General features: G+C 51.7%; 1 protein-coding gene across 1 annotated transcript in view; it reads left to right on the forward strand.

The window, feature by feature from the left end:
* Positions 1 to 4422: 4422 nt before the first annotated feature.
* The window catches only part of ADGRD1 (adhesion G protein-coupled receptor D1), a 157308-nt gene continuing 143277 nt past the window's right edge, over positions 4423 to 18453 (forward strand). Inside the window, exon 1 of the mRNA XM_064481327.1 lies at positions 4423 to 4497. The gene's annotated coding sequence lies outside the window, so the exon portion shown is untranslated. The remainder of the gene's footprint in view (positions 4498 to 18453) is intronic.

Genomic DNA, 18453 nt, shown 5'->3' on the forward strand with positions numbered 1-18453 from the left:
CAGCCAGTGTTCTGCATCCTGGGAGCAACGGGCCATCAGCGCATTGTGAAGTTTGGAAAGAAGTGTTCTGTTGAACGCTGTGAAATTACCGATATTTTTACATTTTGACCTACAAAACGGCAAGTTCCTATGGTTGAGCCTAAGAACATGGCAGCTTTCTGGCTCTTTTTTTAAAATCACAATTGGAGATTTTTTTTTTAACAGAACTCTCTTAATAAATGGTAGAATCAATATAAAAAAAAAAACCCAGTCGAGATTAGATGATCATTAAAGAACTTAACCAACTTTACACACATACAACATGGCACCTACCAATTGCAGAATAAATATGTATTTTCTTTTTTTTGTCGTTTTAGTTTTTTAAAATTGAAGTGTAGTTGACTTACAGTGTTGTGTTAGTTTCAAATGTACAGCAAAGTGACTCAGTCATACACACATATTCTTTTTCATATTCTTTTTCATTATATGGTCTACAAGATATTGAATGTAGTTTCCCTGTGCTCTGCAGAAGGACCTTGCTGTTTATCTGCTTTATATACAGTAGTGTGTATCTGCTAATCCCAAACTCCTAATGTATCCCTGCCCCTGGCTCTTCATTTAAATATTTCTCACTAATGTTCTCACACAGAACAAAGCTCCTCCTCCTCCCCACCCAGGTATGTTTTTCTACCAACGCTGACTCTATTTCCAACCCAAATTTCAGATCATTTCTTCTGTTCACCATCCCCACCCTCCAGACTAAACCTCCCCTTTTCAGTCTGGCCAATCTCAGCCAGCAGGTGGAAAGGTGGAGAGCAGTCAGAAACCATCTGCATTCATATGAGAAAGAGGTGATGGCTCTACACTCTTACTGGAAATATTGGCATTTGAAAAAGAGTTTTCGTAACTGATGCGAATCTTCAGTTGACATAATTTCAGACACTTTAACAAAGTGAAATGAAACAGTTCAAGGTGACTGGCTGTATTTGTCAGGTTTTTTTTTCTTTTCTGTTGCACATGACAGAAAAATCTAAAAGTGGCTTAAAGAGTATTTATTTCTATGTAATGAGAAGTCTAGACTTCTACCCGAAAGAGAGTGGTAGGGACTGGATTCTGTCCCCCCCTCCCCGAACACCTGAAACAGATGAAAAGTTGGACAAGATAGATAAAACAATTTTTAAAAAATTAACAGAGCCGGTTTGCGATGTTGTGCCAGTTTCTGGCGTGCAGCACAGTTATTTACAGATACGCATATATATTCTTTTTCATAACAGGCTATTACGAGGTACTGAATACAGTTCCCTGTGCTGCACAGTAGACTGCTTTCCTATTCTGATTACGGTACCTAACGCTGCAGTGAATATCGCGGTGTATATAACCTGTCCGATTAGTGGGTCTTTGGATGTACACCCAGGAATGGGATCACTAGATCATATTGCTAATTCTGTAGCTCTGTTTCTAATTTTTGGAGGAATCTCCGTACTGTTTTCTGTAGCAGCTGCACCAATTTACATTCCCACCAACAGTGCACGAGGCTCCCCTTTCTCCGCATCCTTGCCGACACTTATTTTTTATCTTTTTGAAAACAGCCATTCTGACAGGTGTGAGGTGTCTGGTAGGCATGGCTGGCCCCTGGTCTGGTTGGTTGTCAGGCCCTGCCTTGTGCAGAGGCTGCTGGCAGCTGGTGCATGGGGCTGCATCCTGAGGCTGAGCCTGGGGGAGGGGGGCGGGGGGCCTGGGGGCGATCACCTGCCCACCGGTGGGTGGAGCCAGGTTCAGGCGTGGGTAGTTGCTGAGCTGGGGGTCCTGGATCTAGAGTCAGCCTGCTGGTGGGCAGGGACGTTCCCGACATGGCTGGCTGTGGCGTCTGGGTGTTCCAAATTTGGTCTTGGCCTGCTGGTGGGTGGGGCCAGGGCCCAGGGTCTCTGGCTGCAGGGCCCTGGGGTCCTGAAGCTGATGGGTGGGGCTGGATCCCCCAGGGGTTCCGGTGGCTGGGCTGGATCCCAACGTGACAGGTGGTGGGGCTGTCCGGGGGTTGGCGTCCGCCCTCTGGCCTGCTGGTGGCTGGGCTGGGTCCCAATATGACAGGCGGAGGGGCTGTCCTGGGGCTGGCGTCCGCCCTCTGGCCTGCTGGTGGCTGGGGCTGGGTCCTGACGGCTGGCTGTGGGGCCCCGGGCTTCCAGGGGCAGAGCCGGGTCCCAGGGTCCTGTGCACTCAGGGGGCCTCACAGTGGCCAGCCTGCTGATGGGTGGGGCTGTGTCGGCGCCCAGTTGGCTGCTCCTCTTGAGGAACCCGGTGCTGGTGTGAGCTGGGTCTGGGAGCTAACAAGATAGGAGGGGTGATGTGGGGCATCCCAACGTCCGCGTGCCTGCACCAGTGTCCATGTGGTAGAAGGGACCCCCCCGCAATGACTGTGCTGGTGCCTGTGTTCCCAGGGGGCGCTCCCCTGGCCTCCTGCCTCTCAGGGAGGCTCTCCAAGATCAGCAAGTGCGTCCGACCCAGGATCCTTTCAAATTTCTGCTTCTGCCCAGGGTCTTGGAGTGGGTGAGAGTCTTTTTTTAAAATTTTTTTTGCTTCATTGTTATTTTATTTATTTATTTTTAGGGGGGAGTTTATTAGGTTTACTTATTTATTTATTTATTTTTAGAGGAGGTGCTGGGGATTGAACCCAGGACCGTGCGTATGCTAAGCATGTGCCCCACCCCCTGAGCTGCACACCCCACCCCCGGGTGAGATTCTTGGTATCAGGGCTTGAACCTGTTTCCTCCTCTTCTGTTTTTGGACGCATCTGAGAAGAATTGGCGCTAATTCTTCTTTAAGTGTCTGTGAAGCCGTCTGGGCCTGGACCTTTCTTGGGAGGTTTCCTGGGAGGTTTCTGACTACTGATTCAGTTAACAACCCTTCTCATGGTGGGTGTGTTCAGATTTCCTATTTCCGCGTCACCTAGGGTGCAGCTGAACGCAGGAATTCCCGGCGTCTGCCCCACACTCAGTGAGTCAGAGGCTGGGTCTGAGCGTCAGTCCTGGTGAAACGTCCCCAGAATTAGCTCACCATCGGTCAAGTCTGGAAGGTCACTGTGATGGTTCTCTTCTGTCCAGTCTGATGAAGTGCTTGTTTCGTCAGACGATTTGCCGACGGTCATGTGCAAAACCAGGCCCCCACGCGGTGTCCTCGTGTGACCAACGTGCGTGGGGCTGTCGCTCTTCCTGCTTTGTAAACAGACTCAGTTCTGCGATGTTCCCTGGGCCTAGAAACAAAATCCTGTTAAATAAAAAGAAAACCTTGCAAGTGGTCCCTTTAAAGTTTAAATGATCCACGTAGCTGCGGTACTTACCACCGTCTGAGAGGGAGGCCCAGCCTCCCCACGGCCGGCCCGCGGGGACTCCCTGACTCGGCCGGTGCCCCCCGACAGACTCCCGCTCTGGCCTGCTTCCTGGTCCTCAGGTGTGCCCGCCTCCTGGACACCCAGGGTCGTTGCTTTTCTGTCGTCTCTGCCTCGTCTGTGTTCCCCTGCAGCCTCCCTGTCTCTCTCTAGTGGATTAAAATAAATTTATCCTCTTACAGTTCCAGAGGTCAGAAGTCAGAAGTTAAGGGGTCTGCAGGGCTACCGTGCTTTTGGGGGGTTCCGGGGAGGCCTTCTTGCCTTTTTCAGGCTGTCGATCCCTTGGCCTGTGGCCGCTCCCTCAAAGCCCTGCGACCTCTGCTTCCACCCTCACGTCCCCTCCGACCCTGACCCTCCTCCCTCTCCCACGGACCCTGCGATGACATTGGGCCACCAGGATGGTCCAGGACCCTCCCTCATCTCCAGGGCCTTGACTCAGTCACACCTACACGGTCCCCTCCCCCTGCGCGGTGAATCCCACGGGTTCACTTAGGGTGAGGACGCGGACCTCTTTGGGGGCCGTACTCAGCCAGGCCCAGCAGGCATCTCTGCGGCTTGTGCTGCTGAACAGGTGCCCCCGTTCCCCCCACGGGCTCCCCTCCCAGTAAGGGGTTAACTCTGGGCTCCAGCCTCATGTCACGCAGCAGCTGGGGGAGCGGCACCTCCGTGACTCTGGTCCCCTCGCCCTGGTCACGCTGTGCCTGGCAGCCTTCATCCCTGTCTTGTTATCTTCCGATACCATTTAACGCTGGGTACTGAGCACCTGTCAGGCCCGTGCCGTCAGTGAGCATCCCGGGAGACTGGGCTGCTGCTTCCGAGCCCCTGCTGTCCCGCTAGGATGTGCACCTCGTGGGCGCAGGACCCTCCTCTATGCTGTTCGCTGTACCCCAGAGATTAGAACGCGGGGAGCGGGGCCCTCCTGAGTCATTCAGGCGACTGTTGGGTGAATTCCCCTGCCAGCCACCAGGGGGCACTCACGCTCCGTGCTTGTGGCCACATGCTCGGTGGGAATCAGCTTTTAAAAATCCCCGAAAAACAGATCCCTGGTGATCACACCTGCAGTTTACTTTCTGGAAAGGGGACATGAAGGGGCCCCCTGGTGTGAATGACCGCAGCGCGGATTTGTAAGCTCTCAGGTGAGCGGAGCCTCCCGGGTGTGTGTCGGGGGGCGGGGGGGTCTGGCTGCCTGGGCTGCACCGGGGGCCGCGCTCCCCTTTCCTGAGTGTTCCTGAGCTTCCTGAGGCCTTACCCAGGGGCACTCATTCACCGCCAGCGAGACCCGTACGTGCGCCAGAGCCCAGCACTCAGGAGGGCACGGGCCGGGTGTCTCCCGGAGTGCCAGGGAGACTGCAGATGCCGAGCGCCCGGCCGCTGGAGCTGGCAGCCTTCAGGGAGAGGCTGCGGCGCCCCCGGTCCCCGCACGCGCGGCTGCTCAAGGCGCCCGGGAGCAGCAGCAGCCTCGCCGGGCGCGCGCGTTCGAGCTGCGCAGGTGCTCCCCCCTCCTCTGACGCTTGGAGTCACACCACGTCGGCTGGAGGTTTTTAGGGAGATGATTATGCACTCTGGACCTGCATCTTGAAATAATTAAATGTTCTAAGTCGAAATGAAACTGTCTCTGGCAGACGAATAGCTGAAAATAAAAAAATCAGCGCAGAGAGCCGGACTTCGCGGCAGCGTTGCGGGGGGCAGGTACCTGTGGGAGGCACCAGGCGGATGTTGTAAGCCGGGAGAGCCTTTGAGGTACCAAGGTGGCTTGTAGGACGACACAGATCTCTCTGCCAAAGGCTGTTGCTCTGGGGACCCCTAAGGTGTTAGAGAACGTCAGATGCTTGGAAAGAAGAAAGGGGCGAGATCGCAGCAGAAGGGCTCGGAGACACGCTGCGGCTTCCTCCTCCTCCACCTGTGCTTGTCCCCGCCGGCGGATGCAGACCGCGAGGGGCCGGGGGGCCACCTGCGGGCTCGTGGGGCTCGGGTGCGGCCGGGCTGGGCTGTGGCCCGAGCGGTAGCATTTCTGACCAGCTCCCAGCGGGTTCCGAGTCTCTGGGTCTTGGATCCCACTTTAGTGCTAAGGTGCGAAGAGGCAGGCATCTTGGAGGGGCGACTTCCACGCGGGGCGTCAGCCCGCCTCCCACCGGGGGCCACCTGCGCTTTTCATCAGGAGCCCTGGGTGCTCAGCACCGTTCCAGTGGCTGGAGGGGCATGGTGGGTACACTTGAACTTGACCCCTGCCCTATTGGGGTGATTATTTTCACTTGGGGAACACGTGATCCCAGAGACCTGCTATTCCTGACTGTGAACGCCACAAGCCACGAAGCCCGGTGGCCGGGATGGGGGTGTCGCTGGGCTGGTTTCCGAAGTCAGGGCGGAGCCCGAGAGCCGAGGTCTGCGGGATGAGGGGGTGATCGGCTGAGATGGTGGTGGGGGGCGAGGGAGCTGCCTGTGCAAAGGCGGGGGCAGGAGGCTGGAAGGCCACGTGGTGGGGACACAGTGGGCGGGACGCATCGGAGCTGAGGCTGGCAGGGAGCCGGCGGGGTGGTCTTCCTGCCCAGGGGGCAGCCCGGGTGGCGACACACTAAGGGGAGGTGGGATTTCAAGACGTAGGTGCAGCAGGTCTGCATCCGACAGACGTATCCCTGCGAAGCGTGAGCTCGTTTCAGGGGCCGAGGAAGCGGAGAGGCGTGCGGGCGTCTCCACGTGAGGGCGGCAGACCCGCGGCTCCGAGGGCTGGCAGTGCAGAGGGCGGGGGTGGCTGTAGAGCCCTTACACCGATATTCCCGATGCCTTGGCGGGAGCTGAAAACCCTCACCAACAGCCCCAGGCGTGACATCCAGGTGTCCTACCTCCGTCCGGCTGCTTGTTGGTTTCCAGGTGAAGGTGACACGTGGGGTGGCAGGGGGGAGGGCACCTGCCTCCCTGACCTCTCCTGTCTCATCCGGAGCATGTGGCGTGGCCCCCCGCCCCAGCCCTGCAGTGGATAAGAATTCCCATCATGATGTGTTGCAGGGGTCCCGGCAGACACACAGATGATTTGCCAGATGGCAAAAATAATTAAATCCCGAATTAGCTCTGAGGAGGGAGCAGGAGCCGTCCACTGCAGGGGTTCTGGGGACAGGTGGCCAAGTGTTGCAGGCGCCGCCATTCCACCCTCTCTGAGAGGCATTAGGCTGGCCGTCCTGGGGCCTGTGACTTGCATCCTTTCTGAATTCAGAGGACAGAGCAGATGGCAAACAGCCCTCCAAAGAGGGCAGGAACAGCCGTCAGGTGGGACCACTTCCCGCCAGGGGCGAGGTCAGAGTGGGCAAGGCGACTATCTGAATCAGCGCAAGAGGACAGCTGTTTCCATTCTTCCATGCCTTTTGTACAAGTGGGACAGTGAGGAGGCTCAGATTTCCCCATAATTTCCGAGCAACAGGGAGTCAGCCAGTTTCCAAAGGGGTGTGATTGTCCAGGGTGGACGCCATCACGCCCGCATCCCCGAGGCTCATTCTAGTGGCATCGAAAAAAAATGCTTTACATTTCCCTGTGTTGAAGTTGGAGGGGCCAGTTGGAGTCACACGTCTGTCGTCCAGGACCGAGCTCCGCGGGGTGGGCAGGTGGGCACGCCAGCGCGTCAGTGACGTGCTCTTCAGGCCAGTGGCGGGGGGCGGCTCTGCCACCCTGGGGCCGCATGCTGCTGGAGGCTGCCGGGCACGCGTCCTTTCTTCGCGGGCACAGGGGCTCATGTCCTGGCTTCCTGGGAAGCTGGGTGTGGCTGACGGAAGTGAGCAGACGGAGTGTGAGGCTCCCGGTCCTGACCTGCAAATCAGCCCACACCAGCGGCTGCCTCCTTAAGGTCCGGTCCACTGGCTTGAGGGAGGTTAGTGGGATGAAGGCACCGTGGGCACAGAGGGAAGCTGCCTGAAGGCAGGAGCCATGTGGGGGTCTCTGTGAGGAGGAGGTGAATCTAGCTGGTGATTCTGGATTTGCTTGTTCCTGAAGGCCGTGTCATCCAACCTAACGCAGAGCGAGGCCGTCTGCTGGGCTCGGGGACAGAGGGCAAGGGGAGAACCAGCTGGCCTGGGGAGTGGTCCAGACTGCTCCTGGGCCTGTGCTGGGACCGGCACTGCAGTGCGGTCCAGGTCACAGAGCTGGCTGTCAGGGTTCACGGCGAGGCTCACCCCCGAGGTGCTGTCTTCAGCGTGGTGGTGTGAGCGCCGGCCGCCCAGAATCTCTGAAGGCAGCCTCCCGACCTTTCTCCTAGTGGAGTCAGGCTTTATCACTGATGCTCCGAAATCAGAGACTGCCCGTGGAATTCAGCACCGCTTCACCGGCCCTTTTCTGCCAGCACATTTTTTGGCCAAATGATGACGGGCCTGGCTGTTTGGACTGTCATAAATTCAGAAGACATGTCCGTGTCAACCTTGCCAAGGGCGTGCCGCGTGGCCGCTGCATCCCACCAAGCTGTGGGGAGGAGGGGTGGCCGACTTGGCTGAGAACAAAGTCTGCGTAAACATTTTTTCGTGGCTGATATCAAATGTGTTAGTCAGGGCCCTTGGCTGCAAGCCACAGACTGACTCTGGGTCTCTGTGAAGAAAGGAAAGTTTTGGAAGGATGTGGAGGGTTCACAGAGTCGCTGGTGGGGGCTGGAGGGTCCTGCTCGGAAAACAGAACCAACCAAGGGAAGGCTGTGTGCTGGCATCACGGCGAGGCACACTGTCCACTGCTCACCCCGGACGCGGACCCGGGGAGAGGACCCCGTTCACAGAGCCTGGGCACCGGCTTCCCCGGGCTGCGCCAGGGTGGGGAAGCAGAGCGTCCTGTCCCCTTCAGTGTCCCGAGTGGGTGGAAATGTTGCCTCCACATCCAAAGGCAAATTCCTCTCCCCAAAATTAAGATTACAGAAATGTCTTTCTCGGGGGGAGGTATAGCTCAGTGGTAGAGCGCATGCTTAGCATGCCGGAGGTCCGGGGTTCAAGCCCCAGTCCCTCCATTAAATAAATAAGTAAATAAACCTAATTACCTTCCCCCTCCCCAAAATAAAAAGTCTTTCTTTCACATGAAACAGTCCAGATGAGTGGATTTGGGGGTGCAGGCCCTTCCCACTTGGGGCTTCACTGTGTCTCAAGGAGGTGGGGAGCGTACTCAAGTGCCTCTTCAAGGCCTGGTAGGGGTGGGGGGATGGGTGACACGCGTCCTTTTGCTCCCGTTCCCAGAGCTGCTGCTGAGGCTAACGCAACTTCAAGCGATGCCAGGGAACAGAAACAAAAGGATGCCAGCGGACACTATCAGGCCCCGTTGGAGGAAGAGAGGATGGTTGGCCCCTGGACAGATAAAAAAAGTGATCCGTGTGAGCTCCCAGGGCTGGACGTGCGTGCGGGGGCGTCTTGGGACTTGGAGGAGACCCGGAGGGCACTCTTGTTTGCTGAAGGGCTAAATGCGTTAGGCACTTTGCTAATAGAATCTCGCTTAATCCTCCGCACAACCCTTTAGAGTAAATATTATTCTTTCCACTTTGCACACGAGAACACTCAGTTAACAGGCTGCAGAGGGGTTCCATCAGCCAGCAAGGCCCGGAGCTGGAGCTTGCACCCCGGTGGTCTGCCCCAGAGCCGGCCCCCTTCCCTCTGCCACCCGATGTCAGGGTCCCTGGGCTCCTGGCCTGACTTGGAAGACACTCTCCTTTTCACTGGGACAGTTTGGAATGCAACTAAATTTGGTCTAAGATAAGCCACAGGCAGGAAAAGTAAGCAGCAGGGGTCGGAGGTTGAATTTTGGGAAAAGCTGGAGAGGGTAAGAGGAAGAGGGAAAAGGGTGAATCTGGCTCAGGCGTGGGCAGTTAGCATCAAATATTTCCCTAACTGCAAAAAAAAGAAGAAGAAAAAAAATTAAGGGACGGAGAGATGCCAAGAAAATGAAGTACAAGGCGTTGGCTTTTTTGGCAAAGCAAATGTGTCTGAAATCACTTAGAAGATAGGGAAGGAGTTGCCTCACACAGTGTGATCCCTCAGGCCTGGCTTTTTTATCTGTCTCTTCAGAAACGCTGCGTCTGGAGGAACCCCGTTAGCCGAAGACGGTGGGCTTGCCTGTTAATTGCTTTCTATTATAAATCTCAGCCAGTCATCGCCACAGGGAAATGGGAAGTTCTCAGAGACGCCAAAAGTGGAAATGGCCTTTTTCTGAGCCGAGAGTTCGGCCGTCCTCGGCGAGACCGACTTGGTTGAACGTTCCCGGAGCGCCGCGCTGTATCACTCAGTGGGGATTGTGGGCGCGGTGATCACAGGCTCCAGGAATCTCTAATGCTTCGTAGGTCTGATAGGAAGTGTCTGAGGCAGATAAGCTGACCTACTCGGTTGGACGCTGAGCTCTGAGGGAAAACAGCATTTGATCCTGCGCCTGGGATGGGGCAAGGGCAGGTGCTGCCACGACTGCCAGCGAGCAGCATTCCAACGTCCGTGGGGTCTCTGACCCGCGTGGTGGTGTTTTGTCGGTCAAACCCCTTCCGCCAGCTGGTCAATGCCACTCTCCTACTGAGACTGAAAGTCTGATTTGAGCCCTCAGGTCTGGTTTGGCCTGGGTGACTCTTTTCAGAATATTCGAATTCGTGGTCAGCGTTGAAAAATCAAAAGGGTTTTCCACAAAATTTAGGATTTCCAGCATCTCCTAAAAAACCCCCACAAAAATGGAAAGATCTTACCAAACTGACCCGTTTCTACCTGGCAGAAGGGACTGCATTCCTGAGATCCCCAGGAAAGCCCGCGTGGCCTGCAGGGCAGGTGCCGGCTACCTTTTGGCTGTCGGGGACGCCGCTATGCCCCCCCTCCGCCACTCCAGCAGGCGAGCTCAGTCCTCTCGGCCTCCCTTAGCTCACCTTCGCAGCCACGTGTGAGAGCTCAGGCTCGGCTGCGTCCTTGCCAACACGTGGGGCGGCCAGTCCTTGTCATTTTAGCCGTTCCGGGGCATGGAGAGTGGGACATCGCTGTGGTTTTACTTTGCATCTTCCTAAAGACTGATGACGTGGAGGAATTACTCGTGGGCTTGTTGGCCACTCACAGCTCTTCTTTTCTGAAGGGCCGTTGTGCCGGAGACGGCCCCCTACCCTGAGTTTTCCAGCTGCTTCTTGCTCTCCCAGAAGCACCTCTAACTCCTTCCTCGGGGCACCAGCCCTTGCTGGTGGGCAGCCCGCTCCTTAGAGGGCTGGTGCCAGCCCCTTGGGAACCCAGCCGGAGCCGGATGCAGGAGACCCCTCGTTAGTGCCGTCTCTGCCCGGCAGCCTCCTTCCACACCGCGCGTAGGGGAAACCGAGTGTCAAGGGTTTGAGCCTCATCCTGACTTTCCATCAGGTGACTCGAGCTTCTGTGTCTGGCCTGGGGGCAGAGAGCGGCTTAGAGAGCCCGCAGCACAGGTGAACAGCTACGCCGCGGGGACGGGGGTGGTGATGGGCGCGCTGCGGGCGGAGAGAGCAACACATGCGCGAACACTGCAAACGGCATCGTACCCAGGCCTGGGGCTCACTTGCCCCGTGCAGTGCTCTGCTGACCTCTGGTCCGTGAAGCAGGTGAGGGGGCCTTCGCCCAGCCCTCACCGTGGGACCTCCTTCTCCGCCTGCGGAGGATGTGTCGTGAGGAGAGCTGCCCTCAGGCCGACCGTTGCTTGGTGGTGGCCGCTGGGTGGTGACCACGCCACCTCTGCGGTCTTCCCTCTCGTTCCCCGCAGGCCCACTCTGCTTTCCCAGCAGGGCTGTGACTTCTCTGGGTCAGGAGCCACCCGTTGTGTCAGTCCGCGCGCCTTCCAGCACTCAGCAAGGAACCGCGCAGCACCCCGGGGGCTCGTCTCCGGGTGGTGGTCGATGCCAACGAGTCCGGCCAGGCAGTAGAAAGCTGGGGCTGTGGACTTCCAAGCAGAGACCAGCTTCTCACTAAGGAAGGCGGGCGCCGTAACGGGGCAGCTGGCGTTGCCCAAACAAGCAGTCACTCTTTGGAAGCGCCCTGAGCTAAGCGCAGAAGGAGGCAGAGGTCGGCGGCTTCGGGAACACGCGGCGTTCTTTCGTCTGCTATTTTAAAGGCTTCAGACTGGTAAAGCATAGCCTTTGTTTTCTGCTTCTGAGTGAAAGGAAGGGATACGTTCGGATTTTGTGGTTTGGGAGGAGAGATGTTTCTCCGCTGTTGACTGAACTCATTCAAATTCTTGAGCCTCGTCTGCGTGAATTACATATTTGGAAAAACAAAAGATGAGTGAAGAATCGAACATATAATAAAGAACATTTTAACAAGCCGGTTTCTTCAAAGCAAAAGTCCTAACATGTGCTCTAAATGTTCATAGAACAGGAGTTTGGTTAAGTCACGTGCCGGGATCCATTCTTCTTGTAAAGATGTGCAATGTTCCATGTGAGGCGAGAGGGCCCTCTCTCTGTTTTTTAGAGGTGTATTCTCTTCTCAGATTGCTGCCTGTGCTTCCAGACTGGTTCCTCACTCTTTACATGTACTTTGTGTCCTGTGGACAAAGAATGTGGCCATTTCAGTAAACAAAAGACAATGCAGCTATTAAGCCACCGGCCCCTGCAGCTGCCCCGAGAGGATTCAGGATGGAGAAGACAGGACACGGTCCTGGGTAGTTAAGGTGCAGATCAAAGGAGTGATTACGGTGAGCGCAGGCCCTTGCACCCTCCCATGCACAGAAAAGCACTAAAAATCATGAACTTGAGATGCCTGGTTTTCATGATTAGCAGTAATCTTTGGATGTTTGACTACATTTTTTTGTTTGTTTGTTTGCTTTGTCTTGTCACATAGTACCTATCCTGGCTCCTCCCTTACCTCCTTGGAACTGTCCCTCAGAGCCGGCTGTCTGCCGGGCTACAGTCCTCAGCAAGTCTGATGAACACAACACAATTCTCAACTTCTAGGCTGTGCACTTTTTTCAGTTGGTAGTACCCACCCAGAGAGAAGCGATGTGTGTGTGCGTGTGTGTGCGTGCGTGCGCGCGCAGGTGTTTTACATAAATGGTGTCATGCCTATGGCTGACTCTGTGACTTGATTTTTTCGTGCAGTGTTTCTCGGAGACCCTCCTGCGTTGTTGGCACCTGTAGGTCTGATTCATTCTTTCGGCAGCTACGCGACCCAGTGAGACAAAACAGGCATGTGTGTCCATCTAGTCACTTCTAGAGCATTTGGAGAATTCTGGAGCCTTTCAAAGTCATACAGTTTGACAACTTGCTCCCATTACCAGGGAATGAGGAATCACGGATATTTCTAAGCTTCCTAAAATCCCAATAATTTTGAAGATGTCCCCCCTAAATATCTGCAGCAAGTCAGGATTTCTTTCCCGAAAAATGGTAGCCTTTTTGTCCATGAAGCCCCCTCATTTTCCTATACATTCACTTGCCTAGATTAATTGGCTGCTCTGCCCTCTCCCAGTCCTGGATAACTGAAATTTAAAGGGTCATGATTTCTCTATGATCTTTGTCAGAGACCAGTCTGAAGACATAACCCCAGAGGGGGTCCCCTCACCTGGAGCTGCTGGCGTCTTCCCACAACACCACCCCAGGGACGGGTGTGAGGGGACCGCCGACACTGGGCAAAGCTGCACCACAGGATTCGAGTTCCTGGATTCAGCTGCGCCTGCAGCCAGAAGCCCCCACTGGCCTTTTCCTCCAGTGGGCTAATTGTACATGCCCCTTTTGCTTCCATCAAATGGTTTGGCAACAGATATGAAGCTCACTGACAGAGCTTCCTTGTCAGATTTTTTCCCCACTATCGTGCTATGCTTCTTTCTGGTTTCAGCATCCCCCACGATGCCCTGCCTTTCTTCGCTATTTCTTTCAACCTTGCAAAAGACCCAAAAGATCAACAGTCTATATACAGTGAAACCATTACTTGTTTGATTGCATAATGATTACTCTGGGTACTGTATATTAGTTCATATTTGGCCTAGGTAATATGGCAAAAAAAAAAAAAAAAACCTCACAATTGAGCAAGAATTCTTTTCTCTGCAGCTTTAGCATAACCTAGTTGGCAACACATTTTACTGGGAAAGTAACATATGGAGAAGCTTTGCTGCCTCCTCATTACGTTTATGTTTTCTTGTATTCATCATTCTGGAGTTCCTGCCAAAAGTTTACATCTAATTGCCTCTGCATCACATTTTCCCTCCCAAATAGAGAAGAAAATCGTGTGGCTTATAAATTGTTATAAACACTTTCACTGTGCATTGATTTTGTTTTCCTGTTCCACACGGACTCACAAATTTAAAATTCTTCGTAAGGCGCCTCGGACATTATTTCAGGCAACGCAAAGCATGAGTGGTACTATTTCTCTCTTAATGAGAACACTGCTGGGCATATTGGCCAGCAATTTCCATGCTTTATTATTGTGGCAAATGAGAAGGGACTGTTGTTAAAAGGTTCAAACAGGGATGGGATACGAAGTTTTTTTTTGTTTGTTTTTTTTTTAATGTTAAAGGAAGAAGGATTCTCTTGAGAGGAAGATACTATGGAGACTGGGAAGGTTTCCAAAGTCTCTGAATCATTGCACATGAAATCACAAGAAAAAATGGAATCCCTCCAGGGGTGCACATGAATGTGAATCTGTGTGTGTGTTTGAGAAATTAAGGCAACCACGAGCTGTGTGTGTGGATGTGGTAACTACATATTTGTGCACTAACAGAACATAGTATTAAGGTAGTAGTGACCTTTAAAATGTACACTTTTTTATAAAACATTTTTCTTTTGGAATATTTAGAGGCTGCACAGTGTAGTGGTTAAGAACGTGAGTGCTATGGAATTTGACACAACATTGTAAAATGACTATAACGCAATAAAAATGTTAAAAAAAAAAAAGAATGTGGGTGCTAGAATAAAACTTCCTGGGTTTGAACCTTTATCCTCCTGCTCATAAATGGTTTGATCTTGGGCAACTTACTTCACCTCTTTGGGCTTAAGTTTCCTCATCTGGAAAGCAGAAATTAAAAATAGCATATATATCCAGCACTCCCACTCTAGGCATATATCTGGAAAGGATGAAAACTCTGATTTGAAAAGATACATTCACCTCAGTGTTCATAGCAGCACTATTTACAACAGTCAAGATAAGGAAGCAACCCAAGTGCCCATCAACAAGATGACTAGCTTAATAAAATGTGGTGTATATATATGATGAAATATTACTCAGCCATAAAAAGAATGAAATATTGCTGTTTGCAGCAACATGGAGGGATCTAGAGAGTGTTATACTTAATGAAGTAATCCAGACAGAGAAAGACAAATATTATATGCTATCACTCATATGTGGAATCTGAAATATGATACAAATGAATCTGTATACAAAACAGAAACAGATTCACAGACACAGAAAACAAAATTATCGTTGCCCAAGGGGAAAAGGGAGGAGGGGTAAGTTAGGAGTATGGGATTAGTGGATACAAACTATTACATAAAATAGATAAGTGGCAAGGATTTACTGTACAGCACAGGGAATTATATTCAGTATCTTGTAATAACCTATAATGGAAAATAATCTGAAAAAAGTATAGCTGAATCACTTTGCTGTACACCTGAAACTAACAGTATTGTAAATCAACTACAATTCAATTAAAAATAGCATATATCTCATTAGAGTTGTTATAAGGATTCAATGAATTATTATAGGTAGGCACTTTGAACAAGGTCTGCACAGGGTTATTGCTCTAGAAGTGTCTGCTTTGAGGAGGATGGTGATGGTGATGAGGATGATGATGAAGGCGATGATGTCTTTGATGGTGGTGTCTGTAGTGATGAAGACGGTGATGCCTGTGATGATGGTGAATGTTGTCTATGATGAGGGGGATGATTATGAAGATGGCGACAAAGAAGGGGTAGGATCGCATCTCCTTCTACAAGAACTGGCACTGTCTAGCAGTCAGCCCGACTGAGGAGCTTCTCATTAAGAGTGCCGAGACACAAAGTCAAGAGCAAACTAAAAATATGCTTGTTGTTGAAAATCTCAGAAAGGTCATGGTTTCAGATATATTTCCTCATTTTCCAGAATGCATGAAAACCTCATTACTCCCCTGCCTCTTTTGGTGGCTCTTAGAGGTCTTGACTCTGGGTTCGTCTGGACAGCCAGTTCAGCAGCTGCAAAGACTCGGGGAAAACAAGGCTGGCTGTAGACACAGTAATACTTTTGGAGCAGGGCTACATGCAAGGGTTTTTTCCTCCCACTTGCATAATGGCTACTCCTGCAGGTCTGACTAAGACGTGTGACGGCACAGTAAATGTCAATTTGCCTTGCAAGCAATGTTTCCCCCCACACACAACAGCCTTCGCTGTTGCTTTGTACTGCTTAGAAGAACTATATTCTGATCTTGCAAGTGATTTTCAGAAGATTTTCCTGAAAATGTCAGTGTATAGATTGAGAGCCTTTTGCCCTAGGACATGCTCCAGTTTTCAAATGGGCTTTGGCCAATCCACCCCGCCCCCCCCCCCCCATTGCAGGCTATGATTTGAAACCTAACCAAATGCTCTCAGAAGAATAGACTGTTGAGTAGTTTAATAGCATTAATTTAAATAGATTAGAAACAGTATTATTTTCTACATTTATAATTATCATGTGGCATACTCTTTGTCTGATCATCTCTGAGTACATGTACAAGGGAAATAAAGGATAGTTCCTGCCATTACAGAAATAATTTGATAAAGAGACAGAAGAGGAATGAGGTGTATAAATGATACCCACACAGCCCCCTTATTAACATTAGTAATAGGAATTAACTAGTTTAAAGTAACCTGTAAGAGATTATGTTCAGGGTTCAGGAAATAGGATCCTTAATGACTGTACAAAGGGCAGAGTTTTCTTCAAGGATGAGGAAAATTTGTAATTGTTTAAGTGGGAAACAAGCAGTTGAGTCCAGGGCATAAAAACTTTGTAATTTCAAAAAATTCTTCACCTGCTGAGACAATTTTTTAAGAGTGGTTTACAGACATCCAAAATGTAGGGTCAAGGACATAAAATAATTCAGACTGAGACACATGAATGATTTAGGTGTCTCAGTTCTATGACCGAGATTATTTTCTGTGGCAGATGTGGAAATAGTAATTAACATCAGTGGGCACTTGACATAAGTTCTCTATTGTCCCTTTGCCCCCTGAGGCTGGGAGCGCGTGTTTGAGCAAGATTTCAAAAGTAGTTTGGGCACTGGCATGCTTACACCCTTCTTCCCCCACCCGTCTCCCCTGTACCCCAAATCTATGCGTGCGTTACGGCCTTTGGTCCTTGAAACCACCCCCCTCCCAACCAGGCAAAATCATCCCAGCAACAGCATCCTTTTTATTCCCTTTCTCATGAGAGAAGTGTCAGACCCAGTAAGCAGCCAGTGGCAGTCGTCACATTATTTTAGAAACAGTGCTTTGTGAGACAACCCATTTTCTTGGGAATTTTTAGTGTTGTAAGTCTTTACGGGAAATGAGGTTGACCAGGGATGAAATGTGGCAGCTGGAAGTTTGTTCAACTCTTTTCCCCCAGGATTTACTGAAGATTTTAGGACCAGCGATCCATGGGGATCTCTTAGCTGGGTTATCAGCTACATTCCAAGCAAATCTGTCTTTTTCAGTTTTTAAAAAAGGAAGCTATAGGTGGTCGTCTTTGGGATAAAGGGAGATTACAAAATACAAAATAAAACAAAACAAAACAAAACAAAACCCCACCAAAACCCCAAACACCCTGATAAGATTTCTGTCAGCCCGAGAGGGAGAGTTTTAATAACTTCATCCTCCTCCCCGCTGTGTCATATCTACTAACCAAAATAACATCTAATCTGTTGAATTCCAAGTGACTTCATTAAAGGACAGAGTTTGGGGTTTGAGGTCTCTGAGACTGACCCTGGGTTTCTCTGTGCTCTAGGATCTCAGAAGGAAAGACCAAAGGAAGGTACCTTATATGCTGGAAAGATCTGTGGTGGCTGAGAAAGGGAAATGGAGAGGGTGCTTCCTCTGTTTTTTCCAAAGTTACTTTTAAGGAATTGACGGTAGGGTCAGCTGTCTCTTTCCCTGTTCAGCTCCAGCTCAGCTGGCAAGAGAGGAGCATTCCTCGGACACTTAGCAAAACACCACATTGAAAACAAATAAATATGGGTGAGCCCCAGGGAAGGATGCTAGGGAGAGGTCTACGGGGCCGTGAAAGTTTCTTTTGTTAACAGCTCCAGCCGCTGGGACCCAGGGACGGACGCAGCGGGGCCACTCCGCTGAAGCAGAGATAAACACACTTCAGAAAACAAGCTGAGCAGTGAGTTGTTTCCACCCCTTTAAATTACAAACCAAAAAGTCAAGAAGGACATTTTTAGTTATGCAAGTGGTTTCTTAAGTGGTTCTTGTGGGCAATGTGTGAATTCTCAAGAGCGTCACCAGCCCGTGACGTGGAGGAGACCAGGGAACTGTGATGTGTGAGTCACTGTTGAGATGTGAGGGCTCCAGGAGCCCTCAGCGGTCCTCTGCCTCCTGGCAGAGCTGCTCCGGGACCCCAGGTGGTAAGCCTGTGCCCAGGGGGGCGTCCACACTTTGTGTTGTTCTCCTAATAACCCTAAGTCTCCTGGGGTCCAGGCCACCCCTTGAGGGCCCCCAACATGGCGGCCGGATGAGGATGTCCTCCCATCACTCTGCCTTCACACCAGGGCTCCCAGCTCACGTCAGCCACCCACATGGTCCCTGGCAGAGCGGGATCACCTTGGAATCTGGTTATCTATTTAATTCTGGGTTTCCGGTGGATGGGGTACCTCCTTCCCCTTGACTCCAGTCCCCTGCTGCCCCCAGCCTGTTTTTCATCTTCTTAAATTGCACCACCAGCTACTTGGTTGCTCAAACCCAAAACCCAGGAGTCTGTGGTGACTTTTCAGATTCTCTCCTTGGCCTCATCCAATTCATCATCAAGTCCCACCAGCTTTCTTTCCAAAAGTCTGTCTTCATTCCCATTGTCACCACCCTGTCCAAGACACCATTACCTCCTGGCTAGGTGTCCCCAAAGCTGCTAAGCCAGATTTCTTGCATCCAGTGCACCCTGTTCCCCAGGGGTCTGCTGTTTATACAGTCACTGGAGCAGTCTTTTAAAAATACCAGTTAGCTTTGTTTATGGTTTCCTTTGCTGCACAAAAGC

The sequence above is a fragment of the Camelus dromedarius genome, chromosome 31, assembly GCF_036321535.1.
Source record: "Camelus dromedarius isolate mCamDro1 chromosome 31, mCamDro1.pat, whole genome shotgun sequence".
NCBI classification, from domain to species: Eukaryota; Metazoa; Chordata; class Mammalia; order Artiodactyla; family Camelidae; genus Camelus; species Camelus dromedarius.